Below are 21,437 nucleotides of genomic sequence, written 5' to 3'. Positions count from 1 at the left end.
GTAAATCCTTTCTGCTTTTAAAGCTCTTCTCACAGTCAGCACATTTAAACGGTCTCTGGTCAGAGTGGACCTGACGGTGAGCCCGGAGGTTTGATAAAGCATTAAATCCCTTCCCACATTCCAAACAGGCGAATGGCCTCTCCCCAGTGTGAGTACGTTGATGTAACAGTAAACGGTTTCTGCTTTTAAAGCTCTTCTCACAGTCAGCACATTTAAACGGTCTCTGATCAGTGTGAACAAGTTGGTGTGTCAGGAGGTGGAATGAGCGAGTGAATCCCTTCCCACACACGGAGCAGATGAATGGCCTCTCCCCAGTGTGAGTGTGTTGATGTGTCAGTAAATAATTTCTGCTTTTAAAGCTCTTCTCACAGTCAGCACATTTAAACGGTCTCTGGTCAGAGTGGACCTGACGGTGAGCCCGGAGATTTGACGAAGCATTAAATCCCTTCCCACATTCCAAACAGGTGAATGGCCTCTCCCCGGTGTGAGTGCGTTGATGTGACAGTAAATCCATTCTGCTTTTAAAGCTCTTTTCACAGTCAGCACATTTAAAAGGTCTCTGATCAGTATGAACAAGTTGGTGTCTCAGGAGGTGGGATGACAGAGTGAATCCCTTCCCACACACGGTGCAGATGAATGGCTTCTCCCCAGTGTGAGTGCGCTGATGTGTCAGTAAATAATTGCTGCGTTTAAAGCTCTTTCCACAGTCAGCACATTTAAACGGTCTCTGATCAGTATGAACAAGTTGATGTTTAAGGAGTTGGGATGACAGAGTGAATCCCTTCCCACACACCGAGCAGGTGAATGGCCTTTCCTCAGTGTGAATACGTTGATGAGTTTCCAATTCAGAAGGGTAATTGAATCCCATACCACAGTCCCCACATTTCCACGGTTTCTCCATGGTTATCAACAAGTTATCAGGTGGGATGTAGGTTTGAGGTCACTATCAGATCAGCCGTGATGTTATTAAATGGTGGAACAGGCTCACGGGGCTGAATGTCCTATAGCTGCTTCTTGATTCCAATGGTGCGAATGTCCTTCTCTCTCTCCAACTTGGATCATCAGTTGAAGCCAGAGTACGGTGTCTTCCTGATGTAAATGCTGCAATTGAATTTCATGCTGTGTGACTGGTTAAAGCTCAGTTCCAGCTAACTGGAAAATTACTTCCATGTCTGTGTCTCGGTGCTTTTCCAATCACAGTTACTTTTGACATTTTTCCCCAAAGACAAAACAGACAAACATTTCTCCTTCCACGTTGAAAGGCCGGTCCTGATGAATCAAGTGATTCTGTCAGATCTCAACATGATGTTTGCATCTGCAAATATTCTGTAAAAGGAGATTACATTGAATTATTGTGAATATATAAGATACAACCAGGCCATTCTGTCACAGATTCTGATGCTGTCAATACTCAGCACACATCTCCGACTGTCACACCGATCAAATTTCAGCCTTTCAGCTGATTTTCGATTCCATTTTCTCTCATGTGCTTGTCCCGTTTCCTTTTGGAAACACCTCAGCACTTTCCTCAACTCCTTTCTGTGGTAATGAGTTGCACATTCTGAACCTGTCATAAATAATTTTGTCCGTATTGTCCCCTTGGATTTATTCTTAACTATATTGTTGTTTATTGATGGTCACTCTCACATCGCCCCTCTCCAAACTATAGACAATTTAAAGATTTATAGCAGGTCACTGCTAAATTTGTTGTTGTCGATAGAAAAAAGGCCCCACTCCATTTAATCTTTCCCGAGAGCTGTAATCTCTCATGTTACAAAAGTCATCACTGTTGATGCAGGATAGAATTCGCAGAGAGACAAACCTTTTCGTTGAGTTCAGTTTTTTGTGTGCAAATTCTCCAGTTCTAACCCCCTGTAAAAGGAGTTTACAAAAGTCATCACTGTCAATCCAGGATAGAAATTCTGAACAGACAATTCTAGTTTCTCTGGAACATTTTTTGCTCTCTTGTTCCCCCAAAGCTGTAAATCCCCGTCCCACACATTCTCCCTCCTCCCTGAGCTGAAATCCAAACTCATCTCACCATCTGCACCATTTCTTTCCTCCACTTCCAGTTTTCTCCCTCCCTCTCCTCTGCCTGGGTTCAGTTCTCCAGCTCCTGTCTGCAGACTGACAATGAAATCAATGGGTCTTAATGTTGAAGCCTCGTTGACACAGAATATGTCCAGGGTGACTATTCATTGTGAATACTGTGGTTTTGCTTTCAGGCTGGTGAAATCTCTTTCCAGGATCAGCACATTGGAAACTCTCTCTCGGGTATTTGTGTATCTTGGTGTTTTCTCACTCACACTGGTGGCTCAGATATTTTTCCAGACAGAACGGAACAAACATTTCTCCTTCTGTATACAAATGCTGATGATATTCAGATTCTGATCAATCAAATCACTAAAGCATCTTGATGTGAAGTTTGGTTTGAGTTTCATGTCTGTAAATCCTCTGATATCCTGGAAAAATAATTTTACAAAATCCATCACCGACAGGATACAGGGGGCTTGGGGCCTCCAGCGGGTGTTTGTGAATCCTCCCCGCCCACCTGCCAGGGTTTCCTTCCTTGCCAGAGATCAGAGTCCTCATTGATTTGAGTGCAAAGGGTAAGCTCTTATTTATTGTTTCCCTCCCCGACCTTCTGATGTGAATCACCCTCCAGTGTGTGAAGCAGGATGGTGCCCGTTAACCTGGGCCTGTTCCCGGGAGGGAGGGAGAAGCTCCGCAGCTGCAAACCAGGGAGCTGACAATGATGGTGAAGGGTTTGCTCCAGCTCACAATGCCCGGGAACTGATTGACGGCGGGTTCGGACCAATAGGAAGAGAGGGCGGGCCTGGAAGACGGAACAACAACGGCTGGTCCTCCAGCCAATCAGAGTGAATGGGAGGCGGGGCACAGCCGGGGCTCTCGCTCCCTCCGCATGCGCCCGGCCAACCGGGCCTGTCTCGGTGAAAAGCCCGGGCAGCTTTCGCTGGTTCAGCTGCCGTATCCGACCTTCCTATTCGGTGCTTGGGCTACACGGAGTGTTTATGAAGCCTCCCGACCCATCCGCCGTCTCCATCCCTCCCTCATGACTCACCTGACTGAATTTATGTGTAAATTTCGCACTTCTGACCCCCGGCTGAGGATTTCTACCCGACCGCCTGAATCCTGACTAGTCATCTGCATTGCGCATGCTCCAGCACACGTGGGAGACCGGGGCTGAGCCCCGCCCCTCATTCATTCTGAATGGTTGGAGGACCAGCCGCTCCACTCGGTCTGCCAGTCCCGCCCCTCTCTTCCTATTGGACCAAAGCCGCCGTCAATCACTCCCTGGGCACTGTGAGCTAGAGCATGCGCAGTGCCGATGCCGGACTCGGCCAGGAGGCTCCAAACCCCAATAAGAAGTTTCCGGGCCCGGGTTTGCATCGAGCGGGGGAACAGCTGCGGCCTGGTCCCGGTGACAGGCCTGAGTTAACGGCCGCCGTCTTTATGGAGGCTGCAAACCCACAGGGGGAAAAACATCAGAGATAGTGTTTGTTGTGAAACCAATGGGATATTGTAAAACAGGAGGTCAGGGTTACAGTCAACAACAACTATTTATATAACACCTTTAACATCATAAATCCACCCAGTCAGCTTCACAGGAACATTATAAAACAAAGTGAGACACCCAGACACAAAAGGAGATAAAAACTTGGTCAAAGAGGTGAGTTTTAAAGAGTCTGAAAGGAGGTAAGTGAGGTGGAGACGGGTAGTTTTCGGGAGGGAATTCAGTGCTTGGGGCCGAGGGAACTTAAAACCATGGCGGAGTAATTAGAATCGGGGCTGTGCAAGAGTCCAGGATCAGAGCTGTGCAGATATCTCAGGGGGTTGTGGAGCTGTAGGAGGTGACAGACACAGGGAGAGATGAGGCCATGGAGGGATTTGAAAACAAGGGTGAGAATTGACTGGGAGCGAATGCAAGTCTCGGAGCACAGGGATCATGGGGGAAAGGAACTTGCTGTGAATTAAGACATGGGTAGCAGACTTTTGGATGGCTTGAAGTTTCCAGAGGTAGAATGTGGGAGAGCAGCCAGGTGTGTCATGGAATTGTCCAATCGGAGGTGACGATCGTAAATTGCCTTTGTATCTAAAATGGTTAGTGGGAATTATGGGGATAGGTGTAGGTGTGGGCTGAGCTAGGGTGCTCTTTCTAAGGGCCGGTGCCGACTAGATGGCGCAAATGGCCTCCTTCTGCACTGTAAATTCTATGAGGTCAGAAGCTCATACTGGATCAAGTGTGAAACCAAATTTACAGAGACTGGCTAAGTTTCAGACTGATAGAATCGGTATGTCAGGAATGGAGATTGGAGCAGGGACCGAACAGTGGATTCAGTCATCTCCATATTTGATTGAAGTTATTTAGTCAGCAGGAAGAGAACCAGAATGAGCCTTAAGTCTGATATCCGGTATAACTTAGTTTGAGATGGAGAGGAAGAACGAAGGAAACCCTGGAAGATTTGGAGAAACGAGTTTCACGATTGCTCATCAAGTCTCCACATGGTCAGTTCTGGACACAATGTTCACATCTGTTATTCTATTTCGTCAGTCAGAGTCATTCAGATTAATGTCTATCACAAGTCATGAATGAATTGACTTATAAGGCATATTCTTACCACTAATTATATAACTTTGGTAAAAGGATACAGAAATAATAATCGAATACTTTATTTGGATTTCAGCCCAGGGAGAAGGGAGAGTGTGTGGGACGGGGATTTACAGCTTTGGGGACAGAAGAGAGAAAAAATGTTCCGCAGAAACTGGAATTAATTGTTCTGAATTTCTATCCTGTACTGATAGTGTGACCTTTGTAAACTCCTTTTACAGGGCATTAGGAGAGCATTTTCATATAGGAAACACAAACTAAATATCCCATTAAGATCTGACAGTGTCACTCAATTGCTCAGGACCTGAATATCCTCAGACGATGAATGTGGAATGAAAAATGTTTGTTCTGTTTGTGGGAAAATATTTCAAACACCAGTGTGACTGGAAAAGCCCCGAGACACACACACACACCCCTGAGTGAATGTGTTCCAGTGGACAGACTGTGGAAAGAGCTTTAACCAGTTACACAGCCTAATAAAACATCACACCATTCACTAAGGGGAGAAACCATACACGTGTTCTGTGTGAGGACCAAGCTTCACTTGATTGTCTAAAGAGGAAATGGACAAAGACACTGACTCCATGGAGCTACCGTGGAAACCGTGGGGTATGATTTTCGCTCGGGGGTTTCCAAAATGCGAGAGGACCCGGGTTCGTATCTCGGACGAGCTCTGCAAAGCGCTTGACTGGGGAGGTGATGGTGTAGTGGTATTGTCCCTGGATGAGTAATCCCGAGACCCAGCACAATTCTCTGAGAATGCAGGTTCAAACCCCACCACGGCAGATGTTTCATCGTGGCTTGTATTTGAACTTGAATCCAATAAATCAGCGGCAGCACAGTGGTTAGCACAGTTGCTTCCAGCTCCACTGTCCCACGTTCTATTCCTGCTTGGGTCACTGTCTGTGTGGAGTCTACACGTTCTCCTTGTGTCTGCGTGGCTTTACTCCGGGTGCTCCGGTTTTCCCCCAGTCCAAAGATGTGCAGGTTTGGTGGAGTGGCCATGCTAAATTTGGCCCAAAAGCGTTAAGTGGGGTTACTGGGTTATGGAGATAGGGTGGAGGTGTGTGCTTGAGAAGGGCTCTTTCCAAAGGCCAGTGCAGACTCGATGTGCCGAATGGCCTGTTCTGCACTGTAAATTCTATGATTATGGAAGTTGGATGTTAAACAATTTCGTGAGAATTAGGTCAAAGGAGCAAAGGGTCTCACAGACAAGATGAGCGCTGAGAGAGCATGATGGGAGATAGCAGGTAAAGAGGAGAAAGATGTGAGTTCAGAATTTGGACAAGAAAGGTCTTCGAGGCAGTTTTACTGAGTGGTTTAGTGGAAGAGGAGCTGTAGAATCAGCTGATTGGATTGTTTCAATGGGTGAGGTTTTCCAGACCTTCCTGCTGGCTGGAACTTCCAGTCCCACAGATCTCTCAGTCTGCTGTTCCGGTTCATTGGTTGCCTCATTGGCTTCGCTGTAGGCCTCTTGAGGTCTGTGGAAGAACTCCCGGAGCCTCATTCGCCTGATGAATTCTCTGGAGCGGAAAAACTATGACATCATCTTCGCAGCCTTCAACGCGTCATCGATGAAGACGAACATCTTGCCAAGGCCACCCCACACCCCCACTTCTTGCTTTCAAACAACTAACTGTGCAACCTCAAACAGACCATTGCTTGCAGCAAACTACCCAGCCTTCATGAGAACAGTAACCATGACACCACACAACCCTGCCATGGCAACCTCTGCAAGAGGCGCCCAATCATCAACATGGGCACCACCATGATACGCGGGAACACTGCCCACCAGGTAAGCGGTACATACTCGTGCGACTCGGCCAACGTTGTCAACCTCATACGCTGCAGGAAAGGATGTCCCGAGCATGGTACATTGGTGAGACCATGCAGACACTGTATGAAGTTACTGTGAAAAGCCCCTAGTCACCACATTCTGGCACCGGTTGGCAAAGCTGGTTTAGGAATTTAACCCGCGCTGCTGGCTTTGTTCTGCATCACAAACCAGCTGTCTAGCCCACTGAGCTAAACCAAAGACAATTGCCAGGCAGGAATGTTCCGCACACATGACTATGGCCTCAACCAGAACCTTGGATTCATTTTGCATTACATTCACCACCCACCATCTGGCCTGGGCTTACAAAATCTGACCAACTGTCCTGCCTTGAGACAATTCACACATCTTTAACCTGTGATTATCTCTCTCCAGTCGCATCATCTGGACCAGTAAAGACTAAGGAGAAGGTTCTCAATAAACTGAAAGGTCCGAAGGTGGATAAATCACCTGGAACGGATTGACTACACCCCAGGGTTCTAAAAGAGATAGTTTAAGAGATTGTGGAGGCATTGGTGGTGATGTTTCAGGAATCACTGGAGACAGGAAGGGCCACAGAGGACTGGAAGTCGCTAACGTAACACTGCTGTTTAAGAAGGGAGGGAGGCAGAAGACGGGAATTTATAGGCCGGTTAGCCCAACTTCGGTCATTTGTAATATTTTAGAGTCCATTATTAAAGATGAGATCGGAGAATACTTGGAAGTGCATGATAAAATACAGTAGTCCCCTGTTATACCGCGCTCTGCAATACCGCGGTTCGCGATATACGGCGGGGTGGGGGGGGCTTATGGACCCCAACTTACTTGACTCATTTTAAACTCTTTTTGAAACAGCACCTTTTTTAGCCGTGATGATTAGACCGATTAGCCATGATGATTAGAACGATTAGCCGCGATGATTAGACCGATTAGCCGCGATGATTAGAACGATTAGCCGCGATGATTAGACCGATTAGCCGCGATGATTAGCCGTGATGATTAGACCGATTAGCCAAGATGATTAGCCTCAATGATTAGAACGATTAGCCGTGATGATAAGACCGATTCGCCGCGATGATTAGCCGCGATGATTTGACCGATTAGCCGCGATGATTAGCCGCGATGATTAGACCGATTAGCCGCGATGATTAGACCGATTAGCCGCGATGATTAGACCGATTAGCCGTGATGATTAGAATGATTAGCCGCGATGATTAGACCGATTAGCCGCGATGATTAGACCGATTAGCCGCGATGATTAGCCGCGATGATTAGACCGATTAGCCGCGATGATTAGCCGCGATGATTAGACCGATTAGCCGCGATGATTAGACCGATTAGCCGCGATGATTAGCCGCGATGATTAGACCGATTAGCCACGATGATTAGCCGTGATGATTAGAACGATTAGCCGCGATGATTAGACCGATTAGTCGCGATGATTAGCCGTGATGATTAGACCGATTAGCCGCGATGATTAGACCGATTAGCCGCGATGATTAGACCGATTAGTCGCGATGATTAGACCGATTAGCCGCGATGATTAGACCGATTAGCCGCGATGATTAGACCGATTAGTCGCGATGATTAGACCGATTAGCCGCGATGATTAGACCGATTAGCCGCGATGATTAGACCGATTAGCCGCGATGATTAGACCGATTAGCCGCGATGATTAGACTGATTAGCCGCGATGATTAGACCGATTAGCCGCGATGATTAGAACAATTAGCAGCAATGATTAGACCGATTAGCCGCGATGGGTAGCCGCGATCGATTAGCCCGATTACCCAGCCATAAAAGGGATACCTTTTCCAGTGCAGGTATCTTCGAGTTCAGTTACTGTCGTTCAAAATATTTAAGCGCAAGTCTTACACAGTAAAGCAAAAGATACATTTGAGAGACCGGCTTCGAAACGGGGAAGCGAAGGCAAAATTATCCAGAGAGACTGGTGTACCATCAGTGGTGAACAGAGATCCGCCGACTCAGGAGCAGCAGCAGCCTTTCCCGACATCCTCAAGAACTACATGGTGCAAGAGGAGCTGACCCCAGAGCAACTCTACAATGCAGATGAGTCAGGGCTCTACTGGGAGATGCTGCCTGACAAGACCCTAGCTGTCAAGGATGATGCCCACACAAGACTCTGGGGTACAAGCAAGCGAAGAACAGGCTCACCGTCCTGTTTGCCAGCAATGCCACGGGAACACACAAGCTGAAGCCATTGATTGTGGGCAAATTCAAGTCTCCTCGATGCTTTCACCATATCAACATGGAGAACCTACCCATTACCTACCGGAACTCTGGCAAAGCCTGGATGACAGCTTCCTTATTTAAGGAGTGGTTCTTCAAGTTCCTCGTACCCAGTGTCAGGGACCACCTTAGTGCCCGCAACTTACCGCAGAAGGCCACACTCCTACTGGACAACTGCTCAGCCCACCCTCAGGGAGATGTTCTCAAGACCAGGGATGGGCAGATCCAAGTGCTCTATCTCCCAAAGAACACCACCAGCAAGATCCAGCCATGTGATGCTGGCATCATTCAGACCTTCAAGTCTGTGTACAAAAAGGAACTGATCCTGGAAATGATAGACTCTCCTCTCACTGTCCCAGATTACCTGAAAGCCATCACCATCAAGGATGCCTGTTATCTGGCAGGGAAGGCCTGGGGAGCTGTGACGGAGAAGACCATCGCCAACTGCTGGAACAAGGCCCTAGGAGCAGCACTCCCTCGACCCCTAAATTACTCGGATGAAGAGGACTTCGTAGGCTTTACTGAAGCAGAGATCAGGGCAGCTGAGGAGAGGCTAGAGGACCACCTGGATGAGAACCCAACACTCCAGGATTGGGTGAACAGGTGGTCAGCAGCAGAGGACGACATGGCACCCGCAGAAACATTCACAGAGGAGGAGATCATCGACCAGGTCACCCAAGAGGAGGCAGAAGAAGAAGAAGAACCCCAGCCCACAGTGGCAAAGAGCCACTCGGATGCCATCACGCACCTGAAGTGGCTCATAGCATACACAGAGCAACAGGACTTCGACCCCATATACATCCTACACCTGAAGAACCTCCAGAGGCAAGCACAAGTCAAGATGAGGAAGGGGATGTGCCAGAAGAAACTCACAGACTTTTTAAATGATTTTTAAAAATATGCTTGTAAGTACAATTTTAAGTATATTATTGTATGTATATATTATTGTATATATTTTAATAAATTTAAAACTTGATTTAAGACTTGAACGAACTTTGATGTTTTTTATTTAAAATGCCCTTCCATTCAGCAATGTTCAGCACAGTCAGCGATGTTTCCTCCCGTTCATTCATTTGGATATCCGCCATCTTGGATATCCGCGGCTCGGTGGCTGTCTTGGACCCGAACACCCGCGATATAACGGGGGACTGCTGTAGTACTGAGTCAACACGGCTTTGTCAAAGGGAGGTCATGTCTGACAAATCTGTTAAGAGTTCTTGAGGAGGTAACAAGGAAGGTAGACAAAGGAAAACCAGTGGACATGATTTATTTAGATTTCCAGAAGGCCTTTGACAAGGTGCCGCAGAGGAGACTGTGAAATACGTTAAGAACCCATGGTGTTAAGTGTAAGATCTTGACATGGATAGAGGATTGGCTGACTGGCAGAAGGCAGAGAATGGGCATAAAGAGGTATTTTTCAGAATGGCAGCCGGTGACTAGTAGTGCGCCTCAGCGGTCTGTGTTGGGACCACAACTTTTCACAATATACATTAATGATCTGGAAGAAGGAACTGAAGGCACTGTAAATTTTCAGATGCTACAAAGATCTGTAATGGGACAGGTAGTATTGAGGAAGCAGGCGGGCTGTAGAAGGATTGGATCAGGTGAGCAGAGTGGGCAGTGAAGTGGCAAATGAAATACAATGTGGAAAGGTGTGAGGTTATGCACTTTGGAAGGAGGAATGGAGGCATAGACTATTTTCTAAATGTGGAAATGCTTAGGAAATCAGAAGCACAAATGGACTTGGGAGTCCTAGTTCATGATTCTCTTCAGGTTAACGTGCAGGTTCAGTCAGCAGTTAGGAAGGCAAATGCAATGTTAGCATTCATGGAGAGAGGGCTAGAATACAAGACCAGAGATGAACTTCTAAGGCTGTATAATGCTTTGGTCAGACCCCATTTGGAGTATTGTGAGCAGTTTTGGGCCCCGTGTCAAAGGAAGGATGTGTTGGCCTTGGAAAGGGTCCAGAGGAGGTTCACAAGAATGATCCCTGGAAAGAAGAGCTTGTCGTATGGGAAGGTTGAGGACACTGGGTCTGTACTCGTTGGGAGTTTAGAAGGATGTGGGGAATCTCATTTTAAAATTTAGAGTACCCAATTCATTTTTTCAAATTAAGGGGCAATTTAGCGTGGCCAATCCACCTGCGCTGCACATCTTTGAGTTGTAGGGAGAAACCCACACAGACACAGGAAAAATGCACAAACACAGGGTTGAGTCTGCTCTGCCAGTCAATCATGGCTGATATCTTTCTAATCCCCATTCTCCTGCCTTCTCCCTACACCCCCGATTCCCCTTATTAATCAATAACCTATCTATCTCTGTCTTAAAGACATGTCTAACAGTAAGATAAAAGCAACTTACTGCGGATGCTTCAATCTGAAATAAAAACAGAAAATACTGGACAATCTCAGCAGGTCTGGCAGCCTCTGTGGAGCGAGATGGCAGCTGCCGTTTCGAGTCTGGGTGACTCTTCGTCAAAGCTGGAGAACTGGAGATTGGGTGAAATTTATACTGGAGAGAAAGAGAAAATGCTGGGAAACCTCAGCAGGTCTGGCAGCATCTGTAGGAAGTCCAATGTCTCTTTGTCAATGTCAAAGAGTCATTGGACTCGAAACGTTTGCTCTTTTCTCTCCCTACAGATAGAACATGGAACATACAGTGCAGAAGGAGGCCATTCAGCCCATCGAGTCTGCACCGACCCACTTAGGCCTCACTTCCACCCTATCCCCGTAACCCAATGACCCCGCCTATCCTTTTTGGTCACTAAGGGCAATTTAACATGGCCTATCCACCTAACCAGCATGTCTTTGGACTGTGGGAGGAAACCGGAGCACCCGGAGGAAACCCACGCAGACACGGGGAGAACGTGCAGACTCTGCACAGACAGTGACCTAGCGGGGAATCCAACCTGGGACCTTGGCACTGTGAAGCCACAGTGCTAATCACTTGTGCCACTGTGCTGCCCACATCTGCCTACAGATACTGCCAGAGCTCCTGAGATTTTCCAGCATTTTCTCTTTCGTTTCAGATTCCAGCAGCCGCAGTAATTTGCTTTGATTCACATTTATACTGTTGCGGGTGGCGAGGGTGGGGTGGGCCTGGGGAGTGGATCATTTGGGCTGGATAGAGGGCCGGCAATAGGTGAAGATTGACAAAGATGTCTTGGATGGAAAGACAAAGGGAATGTCAATGACGGTGATCAAGGCTAAAAAGGCTGCTAATAGTGGCACATTCAGATATTAGAATGTGTTAATGACAGAACAACGGTCAGCAGCATGTCAAAGGACAGTAGGAACAGGGAGCTGTGGGGTGGGGGGTAATGTTAAAGGGAAAACAGATCAGTGGAAGGTGGTGAAGGGGGAGGAGGGATTTCATAGTCTGAAACTGTTGAGCAGACTGTTAAATCTGCATGGCTGTATCGGAGGATGAGGGGCTGTTCCTCGGCTTTGTGCTGAGCTTCGGGGAACATAGCAGCAGGCCAAGATCGGACATGTGGACATGAGAGCAGGACAGTGAGTTGAAATGGCAAGCGACAGGAGAGCCTGCCACCAGCTTGTGGATGGAGCGACGGTGTTTTCCAAAGCGGTCACCCAGTCGGTATTTAGTCTCTCCAATGCAGAGTAGATGGCATTGGGATCAGCAAATGCAACAGGCCAGATTGAAGGATGTCTTATAGTAATGTGTACTCAAAAGACTTAACTGAACCAGCTTTGAGAAAGAAAATCGGTCTTCCTGATAGAGAAACAGGAAAAGCCAATGTGGGAATCCAGGCTCAGTGCGGATTTGCTGTCAGCCCTCCTTTCTTATACATGAATGGGATTAAGATGCCAGAATGTTTTACACCAAAACAGAGGGTCAAATATAATGAAAATATATTTCTTAAATCTCCTACCTGTGAAAATATTTGATTGTTTTTAAAAACTAACTGTGGCTAATCTCACAATGAACACAAGGGAACTTGTATTACACAGTGACTCGATTTATTTTCTCTGTCAATCACGTTGTCATTCAATGTTGTATATTTCAGAGTCTCGATTTACATCAGGACATTACTTTCAAATAACAGTAAGATTGAAGTAATGGGGGGCAGCACGGTGGCCTAGTGGTTAGCACAGCTGCCTCGCGGCGCTGAGGTCCCAGGTTCGATCCCGGCTCTGGGTCCCAGGTTCGATCCTGGCTCTGGGTCACTGTCCGTGTGGAGTTTGCACATTCTCCCCGTGTCTGCCCCCACAACCCAAAAAAATGTGCAGAGTAGGTGGATTGGACACGCTAAATTGCCCATTAATTGGAAAATCTAAATTTAAAAAAAAAAGATTGGAGTAATGGAACATTAAAAAAAATAAATTTAGATTACCCAATCCATTTGCCCAATTAAGGGGCAATTTAGCATAGCCAATCCACCTACCCTGCCCATCTTTGGGTTGTGGGGGCGAAACCCACGCAGACACGGGGAGAATGTACAAGCTCCACACAGACAGTGACCCAGAGCCGGGAACGAACCTGGGACCTCAGCACCGTGAGGCAGCAGTGCTAACCACGGTGCCACCATGCTGCTCTGAGTAATGGGACATTACACGATTGAACAGAAAGTATTGCTGAACAAATGGTTTTACATTTTGAAGTGCAGACTAAGTTCTGAATCTTATAGCCTTGTCAGTTGAGACATCTGCTGGGGTTCAATCCTGGCTCCTGGTCACTGTCCCTGTGGAGTTTGCACATCCCTTCCCCCCCCCCCCCCCTGTTTGCGTGAGTTCCGCACGCACAACCCAAAGATGTGCAGATTAGGTGGATTGGCCATGCTAAATTGCCCGTTAATTGGAGAAAAAGTAATTCGGTATTCCTAAATTTATTTTTATAAAGTTGAGACATCTGTCTCATTTAGTGTGAGGAAAGTTTGCACAAACTAATTTTGAAACTGAATATCACCGGAATGTTCAGGACGCAATGAGAAGAAAAAAGATGTTCCCATTTTGACACAGTTCACATATTAGCAGTTTGTTCATGCACAACAGAATTTAATGGGTTTACAGATGCAGATGAACAAATTTAATCACCATCTCAAACATGTCTCAATGTACAATAAAAGTGCAGTGGGTTAGCACTGCCGCGGCGCTGAGATCCCAGGTTCGATCCCGGCTCTGGGTCACTGTCCATGTGGAGTTTGCACATTCTCCCCGTGGGTTTCGCCCCCACAACCCAAAAACGTGCAAGCTAGGTGGATTGGCCACTCTAAATTGCCCCTTAATTGGAAAAATGATTGGGTACACTAAATTTATAAAAAAAAGAAAACAAAAAAAAAAGTACAATAAAAGCAACTTACTGTGGATGCTGGAATCTGAATCAGAAACACAAATACTGGACCCTCTCAGCAGGGCTGGCAGCCTCTGTGGAGAGAGATGGCAGCTGCCGTTCCGAGTCTGGGTGACTCTGTCAAAGCTGGAGAACTGGAAATCGGGTCAGATTTATACTGTGGGGAGGGGGAGGGGAACATTGGGGCTGGATAGGGGGCCAGCGATAGGTGGAGGATGACTAAGGTGCCTTGGAAGGAAAGACAAAGGGAATGCAAAAGGCGGTGATCAAGGCTAAGATAGGTGCTGATGGCGCATTAAGAGATGAGAATGTGTTAATGGCAGAACAAAGGTAAGCAGGGAGCCAAAGGTCAGTAGGAACAGGGAGCAGATTGTTCAGCTGGGGGGAGGGGGAGGCAATGGTGAGGGGAATTTCCCTTATTCGAAACATTATTGATGTCACTCATCTAAATTTGCAGATGAGTTGTATCCTTGCTATTTGTTGTTCAATAGTTAAGCGAATGCATTACCTTACACCGCAAAGTTTCAACTGATACCCTGCAAAATATTCTGTGATGGAGACTGGCAGGAATCGCAGTAGGAGTTCATTGTGTTAATTCTGAATGGTTTTCTAATGTGCTGACATTTTATGATTCTAATATTAGATCGATTTCTCCGCCAATTGTCTAAGTTTTCAGTTGAATAGCACTCTGACAATAGAAGGGTCTTCAGTGCAATAAGGACGCACAGTTTACTATTCTCGGTCAGTGCGCTAAGCGCTGTTCCCTGTTTCTGTAGTGTAGGGATTATCATGTTTGCTTTACACACATTAAGGCTCTCGGTTTAAACCCGCACAGAAACATTGCCAAACCCCATTTGTTTCCGTGTGTGGAAAAGTTACATGATTGACATTTCCATTATCCATTTACACCCATCCTGAATTGCCCTTGAATTGGGTCGCTGAGTGAATCTGCCGTGTGGAACCCCGGTCCCCAGAGCTTCAGCCTGGTTCTCTGCTTTACTGGTCCAGAGCCAGTTACACTATTCACCCACCAGCCACTCCCCCAGTGAATCCACTGTCCAATATTACCTGGTCCAGAGCCAGTTACACTATTCACCCACCAGCCACTCCCCCAGTGAATCCACTGTCCAATATTACCTGGTCCAGAGCCAGTTACACTATTCACCCACCAGCCACTCCCCCAGTGAATCCACTGTCCAATATTACCTTGTCCAGAGCCAGTTACACTATTCACCCACCAGCCACTCCCCCAGTGAATCCACTGTCCAATATTACCTTGTCCAGAGCCAGTTACACTATTCACCCACCAGCCACTCCCCCAGTGAATCCACTGTCCAATATTACCTGGTCCAGAGCCAGTTACACTATTCACCCACCAGCCCCTCCCCCAGTGAACCCACTGTCCAATATTACCTGGTCCGGAGCCAGTTACACTATTCACCCACCAGCCACTCCCCCAGTGAATCCACTGTCCAATATTACCTGGTCCAGAGACAGTTACACTATTCAACCACCAGCCACTCCCCCAGTGAATCCACTGTCCAATATTACCTGGTCCAGAGACAGTTACACTATTCACCCACCAGCCACTCCCCCAGTGAATCCACTGTCCAATATTACCTGGTCCAGAGACAGTTACACTATTCAACCACCAGCCACTCCCCCAGTGAATCCACTGTCCAATATTACCTGGTCCAGAGACAGTTACACTATTCACCCACCAGCCACTCCCCCAGTGAATCCACTGTCCAATATCACCTGAATATAATAACTTTCAAGCATGTGTCATTCGCTCTGACATGTACCTCAAAATACATTCAGGATTAGCTGAAAATTGCCGGCACTCTGAGCAGGAACACAGATGCTCCAATTTTGACTCGGCACAAATATCATCAGTTCGTTCAATGGCACCAAATGCAGGTCAGAGGCTGGGAATCCTGCAGCGAGTAACTCACCTCCTAACCCCACAAAACCTGTCCACTATCTACAAGGCACAAGTCAGGAGTGTGATGGAATACTCTCCACTTGCCTGGATGGGTGCAGGAACTCACCAAAGGCATCTCAGACAGCACCTTTCAAACCCAAGACCCTGACACCCTGAAAGTTTCCTTCCCAGCCACTCCCCATCCTGACTGGGAAATATATCGGCTGTGCCTTCACTGTCACTGGGACATCATCCTGGAACTCTCTCCCTAACAGCACCAATGGACTGCAGCGGTTCAGGAAGCAGCTCACCACCACCTTCTCAAGGGCAAAGAGTTCTGGGCAATAAATCCTGGCCTCCCCAGTGATGTTCACATCCTCGAATGAATCAAATGAAACAGACACACAGCTGCCTGAATCCACCATCATGGGGTCACCTGGATTAGTGAATAGAGATAAGTGAATGTCCACTCACAGACTTTTTCAAAATGTCTCGATTTTCTCGGGGACGTATTGATTCCCTGCAGTGTGAGCTCAGCTTCTCAAAGAAAACCCAACGTGAACCGATCCCGCTGTCTGCACTGGAAAGAAATGAACAAAATCTGCAGTTTGGCCAATAAGGGCTCGTCTGGGATTTGAACCCGGGATCTCTCACATTTTCATGCAGCATAAACCCCGAAGCGAGAATCTTACCCCTAGACCAACGAGCCGGTAAAAAGGAGGTGATTGAGGCAACAGATACTTTCATTGCCACCCACAGCCAATCAGATACCTGCGGAAAATGCTGGGAAATCTCAGGCAGTCAGGCAGCTTTTGTGGAAAGGGAAACAAAATTCATCTTTCACCTCCTTGACCTTCCATTGAAATCGGGAAAGGTTAGAAATGTAGTACGTTTTAACGAAGTGAAATCCCGGAGGGAGGAAACAGAACAACAGGAAAGGGTTCTGATAGGGGGCAAGTCAGGAGAGATTAAATGAAAAAAGGCCTTGGCTTTCGTAGCCACAGGGTGAAGTTAGCATCAAATCAGAGAATGATTACACCACAGATTCAGGCCATTCGGGCTACTGTGTCTGTGCTAGCTCTCTGTCAGAGCAATGGAAGATACAAAGAAACAAAAGATGTGTCTGCCGGAGCGATCAATGGCAGATTGATCAACAACTGCCGCTCGACACAAAGAACAAGTGGAAACAAGATTGAAACCCAAATCTGCGATGTAAGGACACACAGAATGGGTGCAGCATTTACAGTGTGAAACTGCTGAACACACACTGAGTGTGAAAGCTGTATTCAGCCCAGTGGAAAGATGCGCTGCTGTTCCTCGAGTGTTCGTTGAGATTCTTTCGAACTCTGCACATGTGCTGTATCATTCTAGAAAACAGAATATTCAGTTTCACAGAAGCTTATTTCGTCTGTTTGCATGATGGGAATGTGGAATTCGAAACACAACCAGACCAGCCATGGTCTCAGTGAATAGCAGAACAGGCTGAAGGGACCGAATGGCCGACTTATGCTTCTATCTCATCTGTTTGTATGTGCTACCGTGTGTGTATCATGCTATAAAACAAACCAGTTAGTATCACAGAATCAAATGTGGTCTGTTTGCATGATGGGAATGTGGAATTCGAAACACAAACAGGGCAGCCAGCTTATTGAACAGTAAGAAGTCGTTCAACACCAGGTTAAAGTCCAACAGGGTTGTTTCCAATCACTAGCTTTCGGAGCACTGCTCCTTCATCGGGTGAATGAAGAGATGGGTTCCATAACCACATATATCGACAGTCAGTGATGCAAGGTGATACAATGAATGCCCGTCTTTGTATCATTGACTGTTGTCTATATATCTGGTGGTACAACCCACCTCTTTACACACCTGAGAAAGCTCGTGTTTGAAACAAACCTGTTGGACTTTAACCTGGTGTTGTAAGACTTCTTACTGTGCCCACCCCAGTCCAACGCCGTCATCTCCCCATTTTATTGAATAGTAGAACAGCCTGAAGGGGCCGAATGGCCAACTTCTGCTTCTATTTCACCTGCTCCTATGTTTGAAAGCAGAGAGGAACCATTGACCGAGACAGCAACTTAAGGTGAATATTATGGCGGGTATTTGATGAGGGAACATGTGGCCATGTCGCCCTCTGGTGGACATGATCGGAACTTTACAGCGTTCGGACATTTGATGGAAACAGAAAATGAGAGTATCAGTTCCAGGGGAATAAATGCAGCAGGGGAAACAGAGCCTGCAGTTTGTCCATAAACATCACTGGCACCGACACCAGTTGAACGGGCAGGAAATAAAAGTTAGTTTTATCGGTGTGGTTCGTTGTTCATTGTGCAGCTCAGAGCGGGAAATACCTGCAGACAGTAAGGAGCTGGGAATTTCCAAACTTACATTCATTCACTTGTTGTTTCATGTCCTGGTCAGTGTTACTCCAGCCTGGCCATTCACCAACTGCATTTCCCCACAAACAGACACTGGACACGATCCCACAACTGGCAGCCCATTCTTTCTGTTTTTCGGGGATGACCTCCCAGGCTGGGAACAGCATTGGTGTATTTTACATTGTCACCAAATTCAACCCTGACTCCAATCCAATCCGCCGGGGGGTGGGGGGGGGGGGGGGGGGGGGGGGAGATCCTGAGAGAATTTCCCCCAGAGTTGTGAAGCACTTTGGGATAAATAGTCTGGGTGACGTATTGAACCAATTTGTAGCAGTTGCATTTCACTGTGGGCCAGTGGCGCAATGGATAACGCGCCTGAATACGGATCAGGAGATTCTAGGTTCGACTCCTGGCTGGCTCGTGGTAAACTTTTCAACATCAGTTTGCAAAGTCCATGAAAAATGCATATTGAATAACTTTTACCCAATTCAGTTGATCGTTTAGATTATTAGATTTACTTTTAGTAGCCTTTTTGACAAATTCCAGTATATTCTAAAGAGACAGAAACTGACACAAATCAGATGGCAGAAATGTTGGGAATGGAGGGTTGTGAGAGGGAGGAACTGAAGGAGATCAATATTGGTAGAATCATACAATCCCAACAGTGCAGGAGGAGACCATTCGGCCCACCGAGTCTCCACCGACCCTTGGAAAGGGCACCCTAACTCGACCCACACCCCTCGTAACCCGGCCATTTCGCATGGCCAATCCACCCAGCCAGCTTTCCCCTTTGAGCCATTTAATTCCTGACTTGTGACTGTTGAGGGGGGGGGGGGGGGGGGGGGGTGAGTTACTTACTGCAGGATTCCCAGCCGGTCTTTTAGTGTTAATCAATTTAATATATTAACAGAGACATTCCCAGCCTCTAAACTGCATTAATCGCCATTGAACGAACTGTTAATATTTGTGCCGAGTCAATATAGGAGCATCTATGTTCCTGCTCAGTGTGCCGGGGATTTTCAGCACTTCTGCTTCTCCTGAATGCATTTTCCAGCATATATGAGAGCAAATGACATTTGCTTTGTCAGATATTATATTCAGGTAATAATCGAGAGCGGATTCACTGGGGGTGATAGTTGGTGTTGAGTTGTGTTATTGTCACTAAACTGGCAATGCAGAGAATCAGGCTGAAGCTCTGGGAACCGGGGTTCCACACGGCAGATTCACTCAGTTTAAGGGTTATTCGGGATGTGTGACAATAAAAATGTCAATTATGCAACTTTTCCCAAACACTTAATCGAATGGGATTCGATAATGGATTTACGCGGTTACCAATCCAGGGTTTTTTAAAAGTGTAAAGTAAACATGACAACCACCACACCACATAAATAAAACACCGAGTTTGACCCTCTGACCGAGATCAGGAAACCTGCATTCTTGTTGCACTGAAGAAATTCCTTTTGAGGGAGTTCAATTCGGCTGAAAACTTAGAGAAGCGGCAGAGAAATTGATTTAACATTATTATTCGAATCAGAAAATGTCGCAGCTCATTGGAAAACCATTCACACTTAACACGTGTGAACTCTCTGACCGATTCCTTCCAGTCCCCATAATGGTGGATTTTGTAGGATATCATTTGAAACGAGTGGAAGGTCATGGATTCTCTTAATGAGTAAACAGAAAACAGCAAGAATACAACTAATCGCCATAATGTTTCTGCCCGGTTTCGAACCGGTACCTTTCGCGTGTGAGGCGAACGTGATAACCACTACACTACAGAAACCGCTGACTAATGTTCACTCTAATGAGCCTATGTAGAAAGCGGACACTGTTCTGTCACTCAGTCACACTTTGGGACCTTTGTTTTTTAGAATTCGGCTGTTCTCATTAGGAATGCTGCAGAGTTACTAATAAATCAATATAACCATAAAATGGCAAAACGCAATAAGTGGCACTTCGATCACCTCGACCAGCTTTTCAAAAGAACAATCTTTTTATTAGTCTCAATGTTTTTCTCTGTTTAAACGGCCTTGAGTTTTCTCCATTACAGCTGATCGTCCAATTCGCTTTTGAAAAAGGAATTTCTGTCGAATCCACGCCCAGTTTGACTTAATGATCAAGTTTCACTGGACCAGAAGATGTGAACACGGAAATTATGTAGTTTACGATATAAACAATGTATAATCATGCAATTGATTTCATACCGAATTTATGAAGGTGTTTTTTTCCCGATCAAGCATCTTTTTATTATTTCTGAGTTGACATACAGAATTTAATTATATTTGATCTACAGCCTGTTCACAGAGTCTGTCTATTAGAGAGGGAATGATTTTTAGAACTTCACAAAGCCCTGTTGAGATCACTTTGCTGCAGTCCTCCACTTTATTTGGTTTGAAATGAATTTTCAAATGGAGAAGCAGTCTCAGGGTGGAATGATTTCTGCTCACTCAGTAATAACATCATTCTCATGTTGCTTCAAAAATATCAATCAATTTACTCAGTATCTGTTCCGTTACTCAAAACGTCATCTTATCCGACATTTATATCTTCATTTGAAAGTGAGACTCTGAAATATACATTGATTTGCAAACATGACTGACAAAGAAAATAATTCGAGTCACTGGGAAATACAAACCCCATTGTGCTCATTTGTGATTGAGCACAGTCAGCATTGAAATGACATGGGATAGTTTTACAGGTAGAGATTTGAGAATGATATTTTCATTATATTAGATTCCTTTTTGTTCTGTGTCTGAGACATTCTGACGCCTTCACCCCGTTCGTGTTGAAGAAAGAGGGACGCCACAGGGTCTGTACCGAGCCTCGTTTTTCTCATCTCCCCGAGTGGCTTTTCCTATTTCGCTATCAGGAAGACAGATTTTTAAAAAATGGATTCTATTAAAATCTCTGCCATTTCCTCCACTTCAGTCACAGAATCGCTTGCGCCTGTCTTTATGTGCATGTTTCAGACGGTGATTAAACCTGCATCTGTAAACCCATTCAATTCTGTTGTGGACTGAACGAACCGCTAATATGTGAACTTTGTCAAAATGCGAACATATTTTCCATCTCATTGCATCCGGATAATTCAGCATTTCTGATTTTGCTGAATGTATTTTGAGGCCGGGGTAA

At 46.2% G+C, this 21,437-nt stretch overlaps 1 long non-coding RNA gene and 2 other non-coding genes across 3 annotated transcripts; 1 reads left to right on the top strand and 2 right to left on the bottom strand.

Moving 5' to 3' along the window:
- Positions 1 to 271: 271 nt before the first annotated feature.
- On the bottom strand, positions 272 to 3,186 carry LOC119960200. The gene is made up of 3 exons (XR_005459333.1): positions 3,083 to 3,186; positions 2,042 to 2,462; positions 272 to 1,326 (listed from the first exon to the last, which is right to left on the bottom strand). It is a non-coding gene; the product is annotated as an uncharacterized LOC119960200 (long non-coding RNA).
- Positions 3,187 to 18,653: 15,467 nt separating this feature from the next.
- trnar-acg lies at positions 18,654 to 18,726 on the top strand. The gene has a single exon. It is a non-coding gene; the product is annotated as a tRNA-Arg (tRNA).
- Positions 18,727 to 20,016: 1,290 nt separating this feature from the next.
- trnav-cac lies at positions 20,017 to 20,088 on the bottom strand. Its single transcript has one exon. It is a non-coding gene; the product is annotated as a tRNA-Val (tRNA).
- Positions 20,089 to 21,437: the final 1,349 nt, after the last annotated feature.

Source organism: Scyliorhinus canicula, unplaced genomic scaffold (genome assembly GCF_902713615.1).
Source record: "Scyliorhinus canicula unplaced genomic scaffold, sScyCan1.1, whole genome shotgun sequence".
Taxonomy (NCBI): domain Eukaryota; kingdom Metazoa; phylum Chordata; class Chondrichthyes; order Carcharhiniformes; family Scyliorhinidae; genus Scyliorhinus; species Scyliorhinus canicula.
This window is presented reverse-complemented; position numbering and strand designations above follow the sequence as displayed.